Source organism: Somniosus microcephalus, unplaced genomic scaffold, assembly GCF_052327205.1.
Source record: "Somniosus microcephalus isolate GS21.2 unplaced genomic scaffold, FLI_Smic_1.0 unresolved_chr5, whole genome shotgun sequence".
Taxonomy (NCBI): Eukaryota; Metazoa; Chordata; class Chondrichthyes; order Squaliformes; family Somniosidae; genus Somniosus; species Somniosus microcephalus.
In genome coordinates this window covers 47108578-47132862 of record NW_028225183.1, presented here as the reverse complement: position 1 = coordinate 47132862, position 24285 = coordinate 47108578, and the positions used below count along the sequence as shown (strand labels likewise).

Sequence of the window (24285 nt, the reverse complement as noted above, 5' to 3'; positions counted from 1 at the left end):
TTATACTCGCTGGAGTTTAGAAGAATGAGAGGGGATCTCATCGAAACTTATAAAATTCTGACATGTCTGGACAAACTAGATGCAGGTAGAATGTTCCTGATGGTCGGAGAGTCCAGAACCAGGGCTCATAGTCTAAGGATAAGGGGTAAGCCATTTAGGACAGAGATGAGGAAGATTTTCTTCACCCAGAGAGTGGTGAACCTGTGGAATTGTCTACCACAGAAGGCGTTTCAGGCCAAGTCTTTAAATATATTCAAGAAGGAGTTACATATATTACTTAGAGCTAAACCTATCAAGGGATATGGGGAGAAGGCAGGTACGGGGTACTGAGTTTGGATGTTCAGCCATGATCACATGGAATGGCGGAGCAGGCTCGAGGGGCTGAATGGCCTACTCCTGCTCCTATCTTCTATGTTTCTATGAAACACAACTCACATAAAAGAAACTGAAAGGTACAGCCAAAATCCCACTTACAAAGCAGAAACTGACAGGTACAAGACTAAAGCCGACATACAGACAAGTAAATGATATGTACAAGACAAAAACCTTTTCATATACCAGATAATAAAAGGTACAGCACAAGCAGAATCACATACCAGTAACAGGCAAGTATAGGACAAAGCCCCAATCACGTACCAGAAACTGATGGGTACAGACAGGCCCCTGCTGACCCATGAGAAACTGACAGGTACAGGACAAAATCACAATCACATACCAGAAACTTACAAGTACAGGACAAACCCACCATTCACACACCAGAAACTGGCAGGAACAGTAAAAAAACACACTTATATACAAGAAAATTACAGGTACAGGAAAAATCACAAATAACATAAGGGAACCTGTCAGGAATAGGTAAAAACCTCACTCACATTCCAGAAGCTGACAGGTACAAAACAAAACTCCACTCACATAACAGAAACTGACAGGAACAGGACAAAATCCCACACATTACAAGTCAAAAGCCCACTTACAGACAAGTAAATGACATGTACACGACAAAAACCTTTTCACATACCAGATACTGAAAGGTAGAGCACAAACACAATCACATATCAGTAACAGGCAAGTACAGGACAAAACCCCACTCACACATCAAAAACTTGCAGTTACAGGTCAAAACCGCACTCACATACCAGGAACTGATAGGTAAAGGACAAATTCACACTCACATACAAGAAACTGACATTAACAGGTAAAACTCCAATCACATAGCAGAAATTGAGAGGTACAGGACAAAACCCCATGCACGTACCAGAAACAGACAGGATCAGGACAAAACACAACCCACATACCAGAAACTAACAGGTACAGGCAAAATTCCACTTACATACCAGAAACTGACAGAAACAAGTCAAAATTCCAGTCATTTTCCAGAAACTGGCAGGAACAGGGCTATACCCCACTTACAGACAAGAAAATTACAGGTACAGGACAATATCCTATTCACATTCCAGAAATTGACATGTTCAGCACAAACCAACTCACAGATCAGTAACTGGCAAGTACAGGACAAAACCTCACTCACATATCAAAATCTTACAGTTACAGGTCAAAATCCCACTCATATACCAGGTACTGATAGGTACAGGAAAACAACCCACACTAATCTATCGGAAACTGACTGGTACTGAATAAAACCAGATAGCATACAAGAGATCGATGGGTACAGAATAGAACCAACATTCACAGACCAGAGACTGACTGGTAGAGTAAAACCTAAAATTCAAGTATCAGAAGCTGCCAGTTACAGGGTATCACCCACACTCTCTCATCAGAGACTGACAGGTACAGAGTAAAACCCACATTCACCATCCAGAGACTGACAGGTGCAGGTTGAATTACAAACTGACACAGAGTATCGGAGTGTGACAGACTCAGAATGAATCCCACATACACGTGCAATACCAGAAAATGATAGACACAATTAATCCCACACAGACATTGATTATTAAAGACTGACTGGTTAGGAATGAATCTCACTCTCACACAAAGTCCAGAGACTGACAGAGAATTTACCTCACTGTCATATAAAGTACTAGACATTGAGAAATACAGAATCAATCACACAATGACAGGAGTTTCAGAGACAGATATACAGAATGAGAGGTACAGAATTAATTTAACTCTCACACACTGTATCTGAGACTGAAATATACAGAATGAATCCCACAATTAAATACTCCACCAGAGAGTGACAGATTCTGTATTGTCAATGTCTGGTGCTGTATGTGACAATTAGGTAGATTTTGTATCAGAGACAGGCAGTTATAGAATGATTCCCAAATTCATATGCCGTGCCAGAACTGAATGATATTGAATATATCTCAGTCTCATATACAGTATCAGAGACTGACAGATACAGAATTAATCTGACACTAACAGAGCATCAGAGTCAAACAGATACAGTACCAGAAAATTATAGAGAAAAATGATCCCCACTCTGACACAGAGTATTAAATACTGACTGATACAGAATGAACCTCACTCTCAAACATATTACCATGGACTGAGAGATACAGAATATATCTCAGTGTCACATAGAGTATCAGACACTGACTAACACAGAATCAATCCCACACTGACACAGATTATCAGAGACTGACAGCTATAGAATTTCATGCTCACATATGGTATCGGAGACTGACAGATACATTGCATGAATCACACACTCACATACTGTACCAGATAGTGACAGAGACAGAATAAATCCCCAACTGACAGATATAGAATAAATCTCAATCTCACATACAGTATATCAGATTGGCAGAGAGAGAGGATGAATCTCACACTGACAGCGTATCAGATGGCGACAGACCCAGAATTAATACACACTCGCTCACAGCATAAGAAAATGATAGCGACAAAATTAACCGCACATTAAAGACTGATTGGTACAGAATGAATCTCCCTCTCATATACAGCACCAGAGATTGTCAGATATATAATTACTCTAACTTGCAATTACAGAACAGAGGCTGACAGACAGAGATTGAATCTTACAGTAACACAGAGCATCAGAGGGCCGGCAGATACAGAATGACTACACAATCACATGCAGTATAATTGATTTACAGATAGATCCAGTCCCACACACAGATACAGTACCAGATACCAGCAGAAATGGAATTAATCTCAGTGCCAGAGTCTGATAGATGCAGTAAGAATCGCACTTTCATAAACCGAGTAAGTAGCAGGTTCGTGCGGAATTCTTCGCTGATAGACAGTACCAGAGACAGACAGGTTCAGCTCTAATCCAACACTAATATGCAGTCCCAAAGACTGACAGATACAGAATGAATCTCACACTCACACTCAGTACCAGATACTGACACCTTAGACTTAGACTTGCACACCATCCCAGTGAATGACAGATATAGAATGAATCTCAGACTTGCACATCCCAGTGACAGACTGACACAGAATTAATGTCACACACTCGTACACTACCAGAGAATGACTGATTCCAAATGAATTCCAACACTGACACATGGTACCAGAGTCTGACCGTAACAGACGGAATCCCGCACTGACACATGGTATCAGTGACGGACAGGAAACAAATGGGTCCCACACTCACATACTGTAACAGAGACTGAGATTGAGAATGATTCCCACATTTACATAAATCACCAGAGAATGAATAATACAGAACTATTCCAATACACACATTCACAGTACGAGAGACTGGCAGATACTGAACTAAAGTGGCGGAGACCACACCGCAAGGCGTGAATATAGTGCACTGGTTGAAGGAGGTACAATTAATTGCTGTCACGTCCGGAAGAAGCGCTTGGGACCACGGATAATGGTCTGGGATTTGGTTAATGGGAAGATGAAGCTTCCTCTGCTCTTGCAATGACCTTTCTGACCTTTCACTGCCCAGATCGACCTTAGCGTCGTTGTTGTATTTCCCGTCCAGTAAACTACAAACACGGTCCCTGATCGCTCTTTCCCTTTGTTCTCAGACCCGTTCACTTGCAGCGCCTTCCGACGAATTAAAAGCTTGTTTTCGAGATGAGACTCGGATTTCATTCACCTCAATCTCTGCAAAAACATTTTCATTTTTTTCAATGCCAGTTGGGAGTCAATCCTTTAATTAACCCGAGAATTACTGTAATCTAACAACCCAGAATGGGGTTTCTTAGAGACCAGAACGCGGTCAGTTTGAACACTCTGTCCCTCTTCTCACAGCAGGACTCCCAGATCTGGTTTCACTCCCGCAGCAGCGCCTGTGCAAAGGATCGATCGATAATCTGTGAATCCTCACTTTTACACAGATTGAGCTGGAATGTGTCCCGTTACAGAATCAATGGGGATTTAATCCCGCCCGATACAGTTTGAAATTGAACCCGAAATTAATCCCAATTGTAACAGCCTAGAATTTGCAAGGGAGAGATGGAATAAGACAAAAGGAATAAAAAACTGTCCGGAAATCTTTGGCGAATAGTTCATTTATTAACTTAATTCGCTGGTTTTGGAAAATATTGGCGGGCTATTTGAAATTAAAAAATCGTTGGCGGTCTGACTGTTGAGGACAGTTATTTCCGCACCCTTGCCATTGGCGGGAAAAACAGACTGTGATTGGTCACCGGAAAACACCAATGAAATTCCCCATAGAGCGACCAATCACAAGTTCGCTCTTTTCATTCCTCCAGAAGGTATAAGTAGGGCAGATGTGGGCGGAGTTTATCATTATTTCTTTCAACGAGTGAATTGTGGAAATGTCTGGAAGAGGAAAAACCGGCGGTAAAGCTCGGGCCAAGGCCAAATCCCGTTCATCCCGGGCCGGACTGCAGTTCCCTGTGGGCCGTGTTCACAGGCTCCTGCGAAAGGGCAACTACGCTCAGCGTGTGGGTGCCGGAGCCCCGGTCTACATGGCTGCTGTGCTCGAGTATCTGACCGCTGAAATCCTGGAGCTGGCCGGTAACGCGGCCCGCGACAACAAGAAGACCCGCATCATCCCCAGACACCTGCAGCTGGCCATCCGCAACGACGAGTAGCTCAACAAGCTGCTGGGAAAGGTGACCATCGCTCAGGGCGGGGTGCTGCCTAATATCCAGGCGGTGCTGCTGCCCAAGAAAACCAGCACTGCCAGCTCCAAGAGCAAGTAAACTGGACAAGATTCTATCTAATAACCCAAAGGCTCTTTTCAGAGCCACCCACTTTATCTGTGAAAGGGTTGTTTACTGTTCGGCCATTCTCGGCTATGAACAGGACATGTAGAACTGTAAATCCACAAACATTACAGCGGGTTTGTTGTTACCGAATATTCAGATCAGCGATTCAATACAGAGGGGGGCTGACTTCAGAGAAAAACAAAACACACGGAAACTTAACGTGAGACCGGCCCTATTTAAACACATTGGGAGAGCCGAATATGAACGCATGTTAAGAAACGATTATTAAGCCAGTGAGCGGTTGATGGGCGAACCGTTCCTTATTGGGCCAATAATTCCATATACATCCTGAGCACATTGTTCCATACTAACTTTTCCCCTTTTAATTTGCAGACATAGAAACATAGAAGATAGGAGCAGGAGTAGGCCATTCGGCCCTTCGAGCCTGCTCCGCCATTCAACGAGATCATCAACGAGCATCGAACCAGAATTACAGCTCTGGTTAATATAAAATATTCCAAATAGTAACTACCTCTCCCCGCAGTAAGAGTTGATTTTAAAAGTCAGATTCAGACTTCAGGCACCTCGTTCTCTCTCGATGATCAATCCCGGTATGTGGAGTTGGATCAGTGCTCCCACTTAGTTTCCTACTGGGCGGGTGCAGTCAGTTTACTGGGCAGATCACTCACATTTAAACCTACACCATACCCAGACATTCACTGCCCCCACTTTATAAATCTCAATTACATTAACACTACAAGAGCAGCACGGTGTGTGCACAGTCCAATTTGCCTTGCGCCGATCGCAACTCTTTCCTTTGCCGATTTGGTGGCTCTTAAAAGAGCCGTTGTTGTATTTGGTGCTAAAGTCTAGAGCCGGGCAGGGTGAGTTTAGGCGCGCTCCCCGCGGATGCGGCGGGCCAGCTGGATGTCTTTGGGCATGATGGTGACTCGCTTGGCGTGGATGGCGCACAGGTTGGTGTCCTCAAAGAGCCCCACCAGGTAAGCCTCGCTGGCCTCCTGCAGGGCCATGACGGCCGAGCTCTGGAAGCGCAGGTCGGTCTTGAAGTCCTGAGCGATCTCCCGCACCAGGCGCTGGAAGGGCAGTTTGCGGATCAGCAGCTCGGTGGATTTCTGGTAGCGGCGGATCTCCCTCAGAGCCACAGTGCCGGGTCTGTAGCGATGGGGTTTCTTCACTCCGCCCGTGGCTGGAGCGCTCTTCCGGGCCGCTTTGGTCGCCAGCTGTTTGCGAGGAGCTTTCCCTCCGGTCGATTTGCGCGCTGTCTGTTTGGTCCTGGCCATTTTCTGAACCGATCTCAACACAATCTGGATCACACGGACTGTTAATGCGGAGTCTGCTGTGTGTCCGCCTTGTTATTCTCAGTGAGGGACCGCCCCGAGCACTGATTGGCTGGAGACCGGCGCCCACCCACTTTAAACCCAACTCTGACCAATCAATGAAACGCTGGAAACTCAGGCCCCGATTGGCTGAGCTGTGATTAATCGCCCATTTCAAAAAGTCCGCTAAATTTAGTGCAGGAAATAACCGTTTTGAGACAAATCGATTTTATTCTGCACATATTGAGACGATCATTACCAGAATCATTGAAGGTTTTAAATGTTCCTTCCTGGGCTTGGTGCTTTAGGGCCCTTCCCATTGCCCGCACTCTGGGCTGTTGATGCTGACAGGAGCGGGGAAAGGGACCCGCGCCAATCTCCCGCTCTTCCACTCGATTCCTCTCCCTCTCCTCTCCAGCCCATTCAGAATTTCCCCCCGCCCGTCCCATTGTGACGTTAGCCGCCGCTTTCAGGAGAGAGGATCAGAATTCAGTCGCTTCTCTCTGTCCCCGTGGAGTCTGTGAGAAGGCCTTGGCCAATAATCTGTCATTGGGTAACTGTACAGTCAGCGATCTGATACTCGGCACATTTTAGATTGCTGAATGGAGACTTATTGGCGCCGGTTACAGATAAGAGGCTGACAAATTAAACCTGTTCGTAGAACAGCGCCAGGAATTACTGACGGTGAACGCAGAATAACAGAACAAAAGGACCGAGATTTTAAAATCATTCCATTGAAACTAGACTTTAGATTAATTCGCTTCTTTCCGGCACTGGAATTGGCGGGCTTTTTCAAAATCAAAAAAAAATTCAAACATTTCGACAGGCCGACAATGTCAACCAATGATGTGCTTACTTTCTAATCTGTGGCTCTGTGATTGGTTACGAAATGGGATTGTGGAGCGGACCCCCAATCAGAAGTAAGGTCGGGTTAGAGCGGTCTCAAACTGCGGTAATTTCAGGTCCCCGAATGACTGAACTGAAATTTCACAATTTCACAAACCCTGTCAGTATCAGGGCCGGACACCACCGTCTGGCTGCAAATTCACAAGTTGGACTCTTTTCAGTAACCCACTCAACGGCTTATGGCCGACCAGCCAACTAATTATTAAATTATAATCATTACAGTATAACTGCACAATGGAGAAATGTGTAGACGCCATGTGGCTTTACACGGAGAGGGAATGTTCCGTCTGAGGAAATAACTCCATAAACCTGGTGCAACCGAAAGCGAAATTCAAAGATTACAGAACACATCACATATCTGTTCATAATATTTCTGACCACAATCTATTTTTGAGAACAATCTACACCATCTCCCGTTCCCAGGTCACTGCTCTCTGTGAGGCTGTGGGTGGCTCTTAAAAGAGCCTTTGTGTTGTGTTTGGTTGAAAGGGTCGAGTTGTTCAGCCGCCGAATCCATAGAGAGTGCGGCCCTGCCGTTTCAGAGCGTACACCACATCCATGGCAGTGACCGTCTTGCGCTTGGCATGCTCAGTGTAGGTGACCGCATCCCTGATCACATTCTCCAGGAAAACTTTCAGCACCCCGCGGGTCTCCTCGTAGATCAGACCCGAGATCCGCTTGACACCGCCACGGCGAGCCAGGCGGCGGATGGCTGGTTTGGTGATGCCCTGGATGTTGTCACGGAGCACTTTACGGTGGCGCTTGGCTCCGCCTTTGCCAAGTCCTTTGCCTCCTTTGCCTCGTCCAGTCATGACGATTCTTCAGTCAAACTTCTGCTGAATGAGAAACTAACAGTTTCTGGCTGCTCTTATATACTGCCGACTCCGACCTGACTGAGAAAGCGCAGAGTAAGAGAGGAGGGGAGGAGACAGAGTGAGAGATTAAACAGAGAGAGCGGGAGGGGAGGAGACATCCTGCTGTCAGCTCCCGGCCCCTCCAGCCTCTCTGTGTTTCTCTCTCCTCATTAACTCTCCGATTCCAATTAAACTCGGGCACTCCACATTCCCAGACTGGCCTCTTTCTGTCTCGAAGAACGGAATGTCTGCTGCCGAGAAATTTTCATCAGAAGTAAAGGCAGCAATTTCGATTTAAAGCCGTTTCATTGCTGCACTGATCGCGCTCTCTCACCCCATCGCCGACATGTTCTCTGTTTTTCGGCTGAAATTTGAAATCAAATAAAGCTTCACGTTTAATTCCCACTGCAAGGCTGAGCAGGGGGGCAGGGCGATCCTATGACAGGGAAATCTTTGAATTTTACACAAGATTGCCTCTGAAATCCGTCGATGAGAGCGGACACATAAACACAGTGACATTAGTCTAACCCGCCCGTCCCTTTAACACACTTTCACTGACACAATGTTCACTCTGCTCATTCACAGCACAATCTGTTCCCAGATTTACAGTTCACAGGACAGGTTTTCCTCTCCGCTCGGCCTGTGCTGCCGATTCTCGGGGTTAGTTGGAGTTCCTCACAGTGTCTGTTCCCCAGATTCAGGGGCGGGAGCCAATCACAGCTGTGGCTGTGTTCACCCTTATCTGGTTTGAAGGTACTATATTGTTTGCAGGCAGAAATATGTTTGATTTATATGAAAATAGAAATGATGATCTCACCGCCCCTCTAGCCTCTCTCTCTCCTCCGAAACTGAGGAACTGAACAGAGCAACTGGTGTCTGATGCATTCCATTCTCAACACCCGGAGACAGCAATGAGAGAGAGAGAGAGAGATGGTGTCAGTCTTAATGTTCGTACTCTGATACAGGCGGCCCAGGCACTCTCTGTTAGAGAGATTTAGGGGCAGGAACGTGTCACAGTTTGTCAGTGTGTATCCTAGCCTGCTTTTAGAATATAGTATTATTCACAGAAATAGTGAGACATTCTGTTTACCACACATGGCTTAAACTCGGATTCAATAGACCGAAAACTGAGAGGTTCAGCATCGATCCAGATATAACTGGCAGGGCTGGGGGTTTACTGACTGGGGATTGATCTTGTGCACAAGTCACAGAGACAGGCACATGGGGTGACAGATTCACTGGCCCGGGATCTTGTCTGGGTGTTCTTGTGCACCAGTCGCTGAAGGTAAGCATGCAGGTGCAGCAGGCGGTTAAGAAGGCAAATGGTATGTTGACCTTCATAGCGAGAAGGTTTGAGTACAGGAACAAGGATGTCTTGCTGCAGTTGTACAGGGCCTTGGTGAGAACACATCTTGAGTATTGTGTGCAGTTTTGGTCGCCTTATCTGAGGGAGGATGTACTTGCCATGGAAGGAGTTCAGCGAAGATTCACCAGACTGTTACCTGGGATGGCAGGAATAATGTATGAGGAGAGATTGGGTCAATTGGGCTTGTACTCGTTGGAGTTTAGAAGAATGAGAGGGGAGCTCATTGAAACTTATATAATTCTGACAGGACTGGACAGACTAGAGGCCGGAAGGAAGTTCCCGATGGTCGGGCAGTCCAGAATCATGTGTCACAGTCTAAGGATAAGGGGTAGGCATTTTAGGACAGAAATGAGGAGAAATTTATTCACCCAGAGAGTGGTGAACCTGTGGAATTCTCTACCACAGAAGGCAGTAGAGGCCAATACATTAAATATATGCAAGAAGGAGTTGTATATATTTCTTAAGGATCAAGGGGTATGGAGAGAAAGCAGGGACTGGGTACTGAACTTCGATGATCAGCCATAATCGCATTGAAGGGCGGAGCAGGCTCGAGGGACCGAATGGCCTCCTCCTGCTCCTGTCTTCTATGTTTCTATGTCTGGCATCTGTTGCCTACATCCCAAACAGAGACAGGCAGAGATTGATTAAACTCCCCACTTGTAGTGTATGTGCTTTAAGTCAGAATTTGCTCCTGTATAATGTAGTACCGGCAGTAACCACACTGGTATATAAGCTGTGCGCATGCCTCTGTACCCCAGTCTAGAGATGACCCTCCTCCAGTAAAGACCTGTTTTTTGTTTATGTACAGCATCTGTGTAATTATTTATCCACTGAACCATGGATGTAACAGTGGCAATGAGTGTTGATGCAAATCTACCTGCAACATAAAAAAAAATAGTCGAGTCCAGGAACATGGGCGTCGACCGTAAGCAACCGCCCAGCAGTCAGGCAGAGATCCAACTTCGCTGGGGAGGCTGTGGTTCCCCAGCCACAACGAGCAGTAAGAGAACGACGACAGGTGCAGAGCAGACCCTTCCCGAGCAGCGGCGGCTGGAGCCGACCGATGGCAGAGAGAGAGAGCCGGGCAGCGTCGACGGGGTAAGAAAGAGGGTGAAGAGAGCAGGGCGCAGCCGAGGATTGATCACCGAGTGGCGTCGAGGAAAAATACTGCAAACCGGAGAGAGAGAGAGGGTAAGAAACAGCCGGGTTCTAGACTGAGCAGCGTCGACAAATATCAAGAGAAGAATGCGCAGAGCAGAGCCAGGGATCACGGGCTGATCAGGGTCTGCGTGGTGAAGCAAGGGGAGATGCCATTGAGGCGCGGAGAAGCAGGGAGAGTGCGGGATGCACCATTGAGCTGTAGAGAAGCAGGGAGAGCGCAGGAGGAGCCATTGAACCGCGGAGAAGATGGAAGAGCACGGGAGACGCCATTTTGCGAAGCCGCAGCGGAGAAGACGGGCGAGCGCTGGAAAGAAGGAAAGCACGGGAGATGCCATTTTTGCCAGTGGAGAAGAAGGGGAAGCACGGGAGGCACCATTGGGGATAGTTAACGCACAGCCAAGGATGCCGAAGAGTGGCAGTATCTCTACACTCGACAATGAAGTCGAAGATTGGGGGACATATGTGGAATGTATTGAGGTGTACTGCAGGGCGAATGAAGTGCCAGGTGCTAATAAAGCATTGGTTCTGTTAAATTCCATGCGTGCAAAAACTTATGGGTTACTGCGAAATCTAATAACCCCAGAAAAGCCGGTAAACAAGAATTTTGAAAGCATAGTAGAAATCCTACAGGACCACTTTAACCCCACACCGCTGCTGATAGCAGAACGATTTAAGTTGCATAAAAGGAACCAACACAAAGGCGAAAGCAATGCTGAGTACCTAACGGAAATGTGCAAGCTATTGAAATACTGCCAGTTTGGAGCGGGATTGGAGACACGTTAAGGGACATGTTTGTGTGTGGGATACAAAGTGAAGGAACCCAGAAACGGCTTCTATCAGATAAGGACCTTACGCTGGACAAAGCTATCAATATGGCAGTATCACATGAAGCAGCCGCAAGGGGCACTGCAGAGGTACAACGGAGACCGCAAGAATATGACACCAACGAAATGACCTATGGAACAGGGAAGTGCTATCGCTGCGGCAGAACAACATATGACCAGAAAGATTGTTGGTTCAAGGACCAAGTGTGCAGACAGTGTGGGAAAGCAGGACACATAGCAAGAGTCTGCAGGTCTGGGAAGAAAACCAACAGTAAGAAATCTCCACAGGAGAAGTACAAAAAGGTACACCAGGTGATGGACAGTGGTTCAGACGAACAGAAAAGTGACACAGACTCCGGAAGCAAGGAGCTGGGTTGTCTGAAACTACATAATGTAACCGAAATGGAGGATCACGAGACTATCTGGGTTACACTCAAGATAGACGGAGTCCAAGTGGAAATGGAATTGGACCCAGGGTCAGCTCTAACAGTCATAAATCAAAGAGACTACAAGCGGCTATTTTCACACATACCCTTGAAAGCTACAGAGATTGTCTTGAAGACATATACGGGGCAAAAAGTCGACCCCAAAGGAAAAATAAGGGTGAAAGTGACATATAAATGTCAGGAAATATTTGAAATGGTTATATATGATTTGCCAAATGGAGGACCACCACTGCTATGACGTGAATGGATCCGGAAGCTACATTTAGATTGGCATTCCATACATGCACTGAAGGTGGAGGCCAAAAAGGATGACGACGTCACATCTGGACAACTGTCAAAAATGCTAACTGACGCAAAAGAAGTGTTCCAGGAGGGACTAGGAACACTAAAAGGAATAACAGCAACAATTAAAATAGAGGATAATGCAAGTCCAAAGTTTCTGAAGGCCAGACCAGTGCCTTATGCGATCAGACCAGCGGTTGAAGCAGGGCTGGAAGGGTTGGAACATTCAGGAGTACTGTCCAAAGTGGACTGGAGTGAGTGGGCTACACTCATCGTTCCTGTAATGAAGAGGTCGTTGAGTAATATGCCTGGGGGACCAAAGAATGTCCGCATCTGTGGGGATTTTAAGGTGACAGTGAACCCAGTCCTTCACATGGTGCAATATCTGCTTCCACGAATTGAGGATATTTTCGACTCACTATCTGGTGGTAAACGCTTCACCAAAATTGACCTAGCCCAGGCGTACCTGCAAATGGAGGTAGAAGAAGCTTCCAAACATTACCTTATGATCAACAACCATAAAGGTCTCTATCAATACAACCGGCTGGTGTTTGGAGTAGCCTCAGCTCCGGCTATCTGGCAAAGGGCGAAGGATCAGGTCCTGCAAGGGATTCCAGGGACCCAGTGTTATTTGGACGACATCTTGGTCACGGGCGAAAATGACAGTGATCACCTCGCTAACTTGGAGAAGGTGCTCGCCAGATTAAAGGAATATGGGCTACGAGCTAATCGCCACAAGTGCGAGTTTTTCCAGAAACAGATCTCGTATTGCAGCCACGTCATCGATGAAGAGGAGTTACATAAGTCCACTGACCAGATTGAGGCAGTAGTCAAGGCTCCAGCTCCGGAAAAAGTGTCACAACTGAGGTCATTCCTCGGGCTGGTAAACTATTACCACAAGTTCTTACCAAATTTGTCTGCGGTATTACACCCGCTGAACACCCTACTGCAAACAGGGGTACCATGGAAGTGGGATGACAAACGTAGACGAGCTTTCTAGAAGTGTAAAGAATTGATCACATCAAAAGAGGTGTTGGCCCATTTCAACCCAGCACTACCAATTCGTTTGGCATGTGATGCATCCCCCTACGGCATTGGAGCGGTGCTGTCGCACAAATTCCGAGACGGGTTGGAGAGGCCAGTAGCATTTGCGTCTCGGTCACTAACCTCAGCCGAGCGCATCTACGCCCAGATTGACAGGGAGGCCCTCAGCCTAGTATGGGGAGTAAAAAAATTCAACCATTATCTGCATCGGCAGAAGTTCACCTAGCTGACTGACCAACAAACACTTGTCTCCATTTTTAATCCTAAGAAGGGCGTGCCAGTAATGACTTCACAGCGGTTACAAAGATGGTCCCTGTTTCTAGGGGCGAATCAATATGAAATAGAATATAAAGGCACGAAACAGCATGGGCTATCACGCCTGCCACTGCCTATGGTGGAGGAAGCACCAGCAGTGGACCCGATCGAGATATTTTATTCGTTGATAATTGAATGATTGCCAGTAAGAAACGCAGATATAGAGAAGGAGACCAGCAATGATCCGATGCTGCCATGGGTATATGAATTGACGGTGAGCGGATGGCCATCACATGGCGACTCACTGTTGCCAGCATTCTCATCCAGAAGAGAACAGCTGTCAGTATGCCAGGGGACAGTGATTTGTGGATCCAGAGTGGTGATTCCACCCAAGTTAAGGGAGAGAGTGCTAAAGGAGCTACATGAAGGTCATCTGGGGGGAGTGAAAATGAAAAGCCTTGCTAGGGCTTATGTGCAGTGTCCAGGAATTGATCAGCAAATCGAAGACCTAACTAAGAGCTGCTTAGGATGCCAAAAGGTCCAAAATGCACCACCACATGCCCCTCTACACCCATGGGAGTGGCCCTCCTCTCCATGGCAATGGGTGCACATTGATTTCGCTGGTCCATTCATGGACTCAATGTTCTTAATAGCAGTGGATGCTCATTCAATGTGGCCTGAGGTGATAAAGATGTCTTCAACCACTACAGAGAAAACGATTGCAGTCCTACGGACCATATTTGCCAGAAACGGTTTGCCAGAGCAGATCTGCTCTCATAATGGACCACAGTTTGTGTCCGACGAGTTCCAAAAATTAATGAAAACGAATGGGGTAAGGCATTACACATCCGCCCCGTATTGTCCAGTCACCAATGGATTGGCTGAGAGGTTCGTACAAACCATTAAGAAGGCGATAAAGGCCATGTGCGATGAGGAAATTCCACTACAGCATAAGATGGACAATTTCTTATCAGCCTACCGAAACGCGGCACATGCAGTTACCAACCAGACCCCGGCCATGATGTTCTTTAATCGAAGGTTGTGATCTCATCTGGACTTGCTCAGACCAAATGTGCGAAGAAATGCTGAGGACAAACAAATCCAGCACATCAACGAGAAGCCGACAATGAGCTTCAATCTAGGGCAACCAGTCTTGGCCCATGACTATTGAACAGAGAAGTGGCAACCCGGAATGATATGTACAAGGTAGCGGCCATTAATGTAAACAGTGGATGTCGGGGAGAACATTGTGAGAAGTCACGTCGATCAGATCTTAGCGTCACAGGAAGGCGTCAACCCCATGTCTCGAGTACCTGGGGATGAATCCGACATATCGGTAGCATCTACTTCAGACCCAGTAGCAGTGGAACCCGATGAACTACCCGATGAAAGGGGTCAGAATCACCTCTGCACTAAGAACAAGAGCCTCCGGAAAGGCGCTATCCCGAAAGGGTCAGGAAGCCGCCCCAAAGACTGAATCTATAAATGGATTTATGTTATTGAATATACATGTAAAAATGCAATTGTTATTTGAATATTAAGGGGGTGTTATTAATATAAAAAGGGAGGAATTGTAGTGTATGTGCTTTAAGTCAGAACTACTTTTACAGCTCCTGTATACTGTAGTACCGGCAGTAACCACACTGGTATATAAGCTGTGCGCATGCCTCTGTACCCCAGTCTAGAGATGACCCTCCTCCAGTAAAGACCTGTGATTTGTTTATGTACAGCATCCGTGTAATTATTTATCCACTGAACCACGGATCTAACACCACTCACCAGCAGTTCAGTGTCTGAGATTGACAGAGCCTGTTCCTCTCCATTGTTCCATACAGTATTGGGGGAACAAATCGCTCTAAGGGACAGGATTCGCGTCGCTCTCACACTCACCGGCAGCAACTGACGTGTGTCCGGAGTCACTTCCTACTCTCCTAATATCTCCTTATCTGTCTCGGTGTCAATGTTTCTTTGATAACGCTCCTGTGAAGCTGATTGGGACGATATATTGCGTTAAAGGCGCTATATAGATTTAAGTTGTTGTTGTTGTTGCTTTATTTAATTTGAGGTTCAGGAAGACAGGTCTGAGCATGCGTGATAAACACTTGCCTGCTCCTCCCCCTCTCCACACAGTGTTTAAAGTGACAGGAAGTGTCCTGCGAGCTCCCCTCCCCCAGCTCTGCCAGCAGGGGGCGTTTCCTCTGTGCTCGGCTGATGATCGCTGAACACATCAGGGAGCGGAGATATCACGGGCCCGAGTAAGGGAGCAAACAGCAGCCTCCTCACAGCAGCACATCGCATTGGGACTGTGTCCACAGATGGGCTTTGAGTCGGGGTAAGTTTAGCGGCAACCGGGGGCTCTTTGTAGGAGACAGATTGGAGCGGGAACCAGTTCCGGAACATGGAGAGAGTAGGGGGAAGGGTGAGGCCTTTCTCGGGCTCTGCGTACAGTGTAAGGTAACAGAGAAAGTACATCACCTCGCTCTTTCAAATCATTGCTGCTTTCTTCCCCCAAATCAGGAGTGAATGTTCCTGAATCATTTGCAATCTCACCGTGTCTGTTGTTCTAGGACAGGGAACAGTGGAAACACAGCCTGACTGTGAGGATGTGAGGAGTTTCACAAAGTGCATCTATTGCAGGCACCAGGTGAGAAGTGTGAAAGAATACATTTCAATGATCGGTTATTTTGTTTCGGTGCGTTGTGTTCTCCAGAAAGGTGTTGCTGGTGATCGAAAGATACATTGTCGCTCCGGCAAATACATATGGATACACTCTGTCAAATTCATATGGATACGGGTTCTGTGGCAGTCTTTTATCTACACAGGCCCTCAACTCGGTTTCAATAGACTGAAAACAATTCTTTGTACATACCAGGTACCTCTGGCTATCTTGCAGGAAGTGATCCAGAATTTTATATATAGTCACTTGGGACTGGGAGATATAAACCTGGACTGTGCCAATCGGATGGTCCCATTCATGGTCCAGAGCTGGGTTTGGGTTGTGTCTGGATGCTGATAATTATTATAGAACCGTCCTACACACCTGGCGTGGAGAATCTGCGTGCCGCTGTACTGCAGTGAGGTCAGACAATGTTTGTATCGCGATTTCCCCTCTGAAGATACATTACTTCATTATAAACAAACACATTAATATAACTTTATTTTTATATTCTAGCGACACCAATCCATATATTATAACTTATATTGTTCTTGTATTAATCTCGTAGCAAGCTACTACAACGAGCCAAAATAAGTGTGATCTTTCCTCCATCCGGAACACAAGGGACAGTCAGAAAGCTCCTCACACACAGAACGCAGACACAGAACTGCTCTCAATCCTATTATCACAGGCAGCAGAAGCAATCAGTCCCACAGTGATCCGAATTCCCAGAGATACATTATGAATCTCACAGTCACTTGCAGCAGTAGAATAAGATGTTGTTTCAAAGTCCAAACATATCGCTCTGACAGGCAGATATATTTTCACTCCTTTACTCACACACACGAACAGATAGACACTGATACGGTGTCAATCCACACTGCTGGCTGTACACAGACTATCAAACCCAACAGCCAACATACAAGACCAGACAATCAGAGGTAATGGACTGAACCAAACCTCCTCCTGAGACAGTCACAGATACAATCAAACTAGCATTGGCCTACATAAGGTGGAGAAGGAGTGGAGACCAAAAGTCACACAGAGCAAGAATAGTCCAGTACACGAGACTGCCAATTACATAACGAATCTCCCACTCACTCACATTACCAGTGTAACAGATACATAATCAACACCACACTCGCAAACAGTAGCAGAAACTTACCAGATACAGAAATAATCTCTCATTCACAAATATTACCAGAGACCGAGAGACACAGAGAATAATAGATTGAGAAGAATCACATTCACTTACCGTACCTGAGACTGACATGACAGGTACAGGGTAAAATCAACACTGACACATCTGTAACTGAGATGTGAGTATGGACTTTACTCTGTATTTGTAGAGACTGACAGATATGGAAAAGCCCACACTCACATCGCAGAGGCTGACAGGTAAAGCCTAAAACCCAACCAGCATACCAGAAACTGACAGTTACAGAAGCAAACCCATACTCACATACCAGAAACAGTCAGACAACGAGCAAAGCCCTAATAACAGCCCAGAGATTGACAGATACATTTCATAACCCACCCTTGCATCCCAGAGCAGACATGTATAAAGTAAAACACACACTCACATACCAGAAACTGGTAGGTACTGATTAAAATCCTCACTCACATAACAGAAACTGGTAGGTACAGACTACAACCCACCTGCACATACCAGAAACAAACAGAAACAGAATTAATTCCAAAGTCACATACCAGACAGTCAGTTAAAAAGAAAAAAACAAACTTTCATTCCATTGACTGACAGATACAGATTGAAACTCGCATGCACATAATAGAAGCTGACAGGTACTTAATGAAGCAGACAGATAAAGACTCAAGTACCAGAAACTTACAGGTTCAGAGTAACCCCTCTCTTCCATAGCAGACATTGAGAGGTAGAAGGGAAAACAAATACTCTATTATCAGGAATTGACTGGTACAGAGTAAAATCCATACTCGCATCCACAGCTGAAGAATTAAGCCAACACTCACAAAGCAGATACTAACAGATTCAGAATAAAACCCACTCTTTCATACCAGATCATAGAATCATAGAAATTTACGGCACAGAAGGAGGCCTTTCGGCCTTAAAATAGCTATCCCGCCAAATCCCACTTTCTAGCTCTAGCTCATTATTCTTGCAGGTTACAGAACTTCAAGTACGTACCCAAGTACTTTTTAAAATGATGAGGTTCCCTTCCTCCACCAACCTTTCAGGCAGTGTGTTCCAGACCCCGACCAACCACAGGGTGAAAACAATTCTCCACAAGTCCCCTCAGGCTCCTCTGTTCCATAGAATACAACCCCAGACTATCCAATCTATCCTCATATATAAAATTCTCCTGTCCTGGCAACATGCTCGTTAATCTCCTCTGTACCTTCTCCAGTGCAATCACATCCTTCCTGTAACCTGGTGACCAGAACTGTGCACAGTACTCTAGCTGTGGCCTAATTAGTACTTTATGCAGTTCCAGCAGAACCTTCCTGCTCTTATATTCTATGCCTCAACTAATAAAGGGAACTTTCCTTTTTGCCATCTTAACCACCTTATCTACCTGTCCTGTTACCTTCGGGGATCTGTGGACATGCACTCAAAGGTCCCTCAGTCCCTCTGCACTTCCGAGCATCCTACCATTTATTGTACATTCCCTCGCATTGTTAGCCCTCCCCAAATGCATTATCTCATATTTCTCAGAATTGAATTCAAATTGCCACATTTCTGCCCCGCTGAAAGTCTACTGATATCTTCTTGCAATCTACAGCTATCTTCCTCACTGTCAACCATACGACCATTTTTGTATCATCTGTAAACTTCTTAATCAGGTCCCTACATTTAACTTTAAATTATTGATTAATAACAAATAATAACATGAGCTGAAGACATCCCACACATACATATCAGAAATTGACAGGTACACAATAAAACACACACATCCATAACAGAAACTGAAAGATACATAGTTAAGTCCATACTCACTTAGCGGTAATTGAGAGGTACAATGTAATATCCTTTCTTCCATACCAGAAACTGACAGGTACAACGGAAAACCCAATCTCTGAGCAGAAACTGACAGGTATAGAGTAAGACCCACTCTCATATATCAGAACAAGACCGGTGCAGAATATAACCAGACTTCCATAACAGAAACTGACAGATACAACAGAAAACCCAATCTCTGAGCAGAAACTGACAGGTATAGAGTAAGACCCACTCTCATATATCAGAACAAGACAGGTATAGAATATAACCAGACTTCCATAACAGAAACTGACAGATACAGTGTAAGGCACATACTCACATACCAGCGACCGATGGATACAGAGTGAAACTCACATATCAGAGCCTGATAGATACAGAGTGAATATCACACATCAGAGACTGATAGATGCAGACTCAAAACCCACATTCATAATCGAGAAACTGACAGATTATGAGTAAACCTTCTCTTCCATAGCAGACATTGACAGGAAGATAGGAAACCCCACTCTGATAAATCAGAAACTGACTGATATGGAATAAATTCACAAATTTGATGGTTTTGAGTAAAAGCCAAGTTCACATAGAAGAGACCGAGAGATGCAGAGGAAAACCCACACTCACACACCATGGAGTGAAATAAAGATAGTTAAACTCAAACTCTAATTTCAGAATTTGAGAGTTACAGTGTGATAACCACACTACGATGTCACAAACTTACAGGCAGAGTGAAACAGACACTCACACATTAGACACTGAAAGGTACAAAGCAACATCCACATTCACATACAAGATATTGACGGGTGCAGAGTAAAAGCCACTCTCACATATCAGAAACTGACACAAAGAGTAAAACCCAAACTCACATACCAGAGGCAGACAGATGCAAAATTAAACTTACATTCACATGCCAGAGAGTGAATGATAAAGAGTAAACCCCACACTCTCATATCAGAAATCAAGAGGGACAGAATAAAGCCTGTACTCACATACTACACACTGACAGGTACAGAGAAACACCCACACTCACATCAGTACCTGAGCGTTACAGCAGAAAAGCCACACTCACGTAACAGAAACTGACAAGTAGAGTAAAACCCACAGTATTATATCAGACACTGACTGACTTAGATGAAATGAACTGTCACATAACAGAGAATCCGAAATCGAGGGTATAACCCACGCACACATACCAGAGCTTGAGAAGTACAGAGTAAAGCCTCTCTTCCATGCAAGAAAATAACAGGTACAAAATAAAAAACACACTTCCATACCAGAGGTGGACATGTAGACTGAAACACACACTCTCACATCAAGACACTGACAGATACGAAGAAAAATGTTCACTCACTTACCAGAAAACAACAGGTACAGATTAAATCACACACTTACATTCCAGATACAGACAGGTACAGAGTTAAACCCACACTCACATAGCAGTAAATGACAGTGGCAGAGTAAAGCCACAAACGAATGTGCTGTACCTTTCTCTGATTCATTAAAAGGACAATATCCCGAAGGGATAATTCGACGAAGTTAATGGTGTGGTTTCCTCTTAAAAGAGCCGTTGCTTTGCTTAATGCTTTCTCAGGGCGTTGTGAAATTTATTTGCAATGGCCACCGGCATTGTCCCTTCCGACACGCCGTGCTGGCCAGCTCCCCGGGCACCACCAGACTCACAGCGCTCTGGATGTGTGGACACAATCCGCACACTCCAAACTATTAGAGTTTGGTGCCATCTCCTGGCCGCCAGCTAGGAGTGCAACAATATAACCATTCATCAGTAACTATTTTGAATTGGAGCGCAATAATCTGAACACCTTGTTTATGTTCAGATTGAAATGATTGCAAAGTCTTTTACTCGTCCTGACTAAAGCTCCAAAGATCCATTGCGTGCGATCTGTAAATACAGAGGATTACATTTTAAAATTAGAGCGATGGTTGGAGAGTGGTGATTGTAGCTGCTCTTTCGAGTGAGTTGATTGGGGTTCTAATTCGCGGCATCGCAACCAGGCTCCTGTTGATACATAAGAACATAAGAAATAGGAGCAGGAGTAGGCCAATCGGCCCCTCGAGCCTGCTCTGCCATTCAATAAGGTCATGGCTGATCTGATCCTAACTGCCAATCCACTATCACAGAACCATCTCCTGAATCTAACAGAATTAGACACACGAAATAAGAGCAGGATCAGGCTACACGGCCCCTGGGCCCGCTCCGCTACCCACAGGGCCATGACCGATCTGAACCTAGACTCATGTCCAAATTCCTGCCCGCTCCCCGTAACCCTTAATTCCCTTTACTTCTAGGAAACTGTCTATTTCTGTTTTAAATTTATGTAATGATGTAGCTTCTACAGCTTTTTGGGGCAGCATATTTCATGGACCTACCACCCTCTGAGTGAAGTAGTTCCTCCTCATCTCAGTTTTGAAAGAGCAGCCCCTTATTCTAAGACTATGCCCCCTAGTTCTAGTTTTTCCCATCATCGGGAACATCTTCCCAGCATCCACCCGATCCAACCCCTTCACAATCTTATATGTTTCAATAAGATCGCCTCTTATTCTTCTGAACTCCAATGTGTAGAGCCCCAATCTACTCAACCTCTCCTCATATGTCCATCCCCTCATCCCCGGGATTAACCGAGTGAACCTTCTTTGTACTGACTCGAGAGCAAGTATGTCCTTCCTTAAGTATGGACACCAAAACTGTACGCAGTATTCCAGGTGCGGTCTCACCAATACCTTGTACAACTGAAGCAATACCTCCCTATTTTTATATTCTATCCCCCTAGCAATGAAAGCCAACATTCCATTGACCTTCTTAATCACTTGCTGCACCAGCAGACTAACCTTTTGAGTTTCGTGCACCAGGACCCCCAGATCCCTTTGTACTTCAGTACTTTCCAGTTTCTTGCCATTAAGATAATAACTTGCTCTACGATTTTTCCTGCCAAAGTGCATAACCTCACACTTTCCAGTATTGTATTCCATTTGCCAAATCTCTGCCCACTTGTCCCTGTCGATGTCCCCTTGCAGGTTTTTTATGTCCTCCTCACTCACTACTTTCCCTCCCATCTTAGTATCACCTGCAAACTTTGATATGTTTGATACAGTTTAGGTCTCCCTATCGCAGTTTAATGCCTTCCAGCAAATGCCATTTCACTAAAATTTACAAAAAAATATTATCGTCCATTTGCTTCTCCCATAAAAATGATTTTCAATTTATTTTTGTGGATTATTATTTTTTAACCTATAAAAGATTTAAAAATAATAAATGGGGTGAGGGCTCAATCCTAGCGATATAACAATTCACAGTGGCCATTTTTAATTGGAGGGAAAGTGCCTCAGCATAGTGCTGATGTTCTGATTTAAATGATTGCTGTGTCTCTCACTTGGCCCACTTAGGGGCCAACGAAGTCCGTAAATATATTAATTAAGATGTGAGCGATGGTGGTATAGTGGTGAACATAGATGCCTTCTAAGCAGTTGACCTGGGTTCGATTCCCTGCCATCGCAGCCGAGATACTTTTAATACCCCTCGCAGGTCAGGACTGACTTATGGAACGTTGCAGTCAGATTTTAAGAGAAAAAAAATGACCATTGCAACTGACAAAATACTTTGATCTTCCATGGAATTCCATGCGTCTCCCATAGAAATAAAAAGGAATTTTAAAACAACATTAAAAATGGGGATGAAAAAAGAGAAGATTTCAGGTCACAAACAGTGCTATGGATACTGCAGGGGAAGGTCATGTATCAGAGATTGACAGATACAGAACAAAACAAACACTCACACGACAGAAACTGGCAGATACAGAGTAAAGCCCATACGCAATTACGAGTAATTGACAGGTACAGGGTGAAAACCTCTCTTCCATACCAGAAACTGACAGGTACAATGAAAAGCCACCCACAATTTAGCAGAAACTGGCAGGTAAAGAGTAAGACTCACACTCACATTTCAGAGATTGTTTCCCCTCACAGGAGAATCTAGAACTATGGGGCAAAGGCTCCAGAAAAATGGCTGGCCTTTTAAGACTCAGATAAGGAGGAATTTCTTCACTCAGCGGGTTGCGAATATTTGGAATTCGCTGCCCCAAAGAGCTGTGGCTGCCCAGTCGTTGATTATGTTTAAGGCTGATATAGATTCTTGTACTGCGGAGGAATTAAGAGAGATCGGGAAAGGACAGGAAATCCGAGTTGAGTTCGAAGGTCAGCCATGATCTTATTGAATAACAGAGCAGGCTCGGGGGGCATAATGGCCAACCCCTGCTCGAAATTCAAATGAACTTAGAAAGTAAAACGAATACTCACGTATCATAAATATGTCTGGTACAGATAAAACTATACTAATATAGCAGAAAATGACGGGTATAGAGTAGAACCCACATTCACAAACCAAAGACTGAGAGACACAGAGTAAACATACACTCAGACACCAGGGATTGACAGTTAGAGAGAACCCCAGATGTAATTAGCAGAAATTGATTCAGTTGATATGCTAAGTGCCCAAAAATCTACATATCTCAATCTTGAATATACCCACTGACTGAGCATCCGCAGACCTCTGGGTTAGATTTGAGAAGATTTATAACCCTCCGAGGGAATAAATTTCTGCTCATCCCAGACCTATAAAATTGAACCAACACTACCATACACTTATACTCCAACCACTTGCAATAAGGGCAAATATAAAATTTAATTCCCAATTGATTGCTGTTTACTTTCTGTGATTCATGTAGAAGGACACACAAATCCCTCTGAATACGAACTTTTACTCAGCTTTCACCTTCAAAAAAAATTACATATTTTCAATCCTATAAAGTAAAACACACACACATGCATGTTAATCTGAATGTCAGATTAATACAGAATAAAACCCACACTCAGCTACCAGAGACAGAACAACACACAATGAAACCCACACTCACACCAGAGACTGTCAGGGACAGAGAGAAAGCCACACACACATCGAATAAATTGAAAGGTACAGAATATAGCCCACAGTCACATATCAGAGACATACAGATATAGAGTAAATATCACACTCACCTCCCAGAAAT

At 45.0% G+C, this 24285-nt stretch overlaps 1 pseudogene; it reads left to right on the top strand.

Moving 5' to 3' along the window:
• The first annotated feature begins 4724 nt into the window (after nt 1–4724).
• On the top strand, nt 4725–5130 carry LOC147088148 (histone H2A type 2-C-like; annotated as a pseudogene).
• Nucleotides 5131–24285: the final 19155 nt, after the last annotated feature.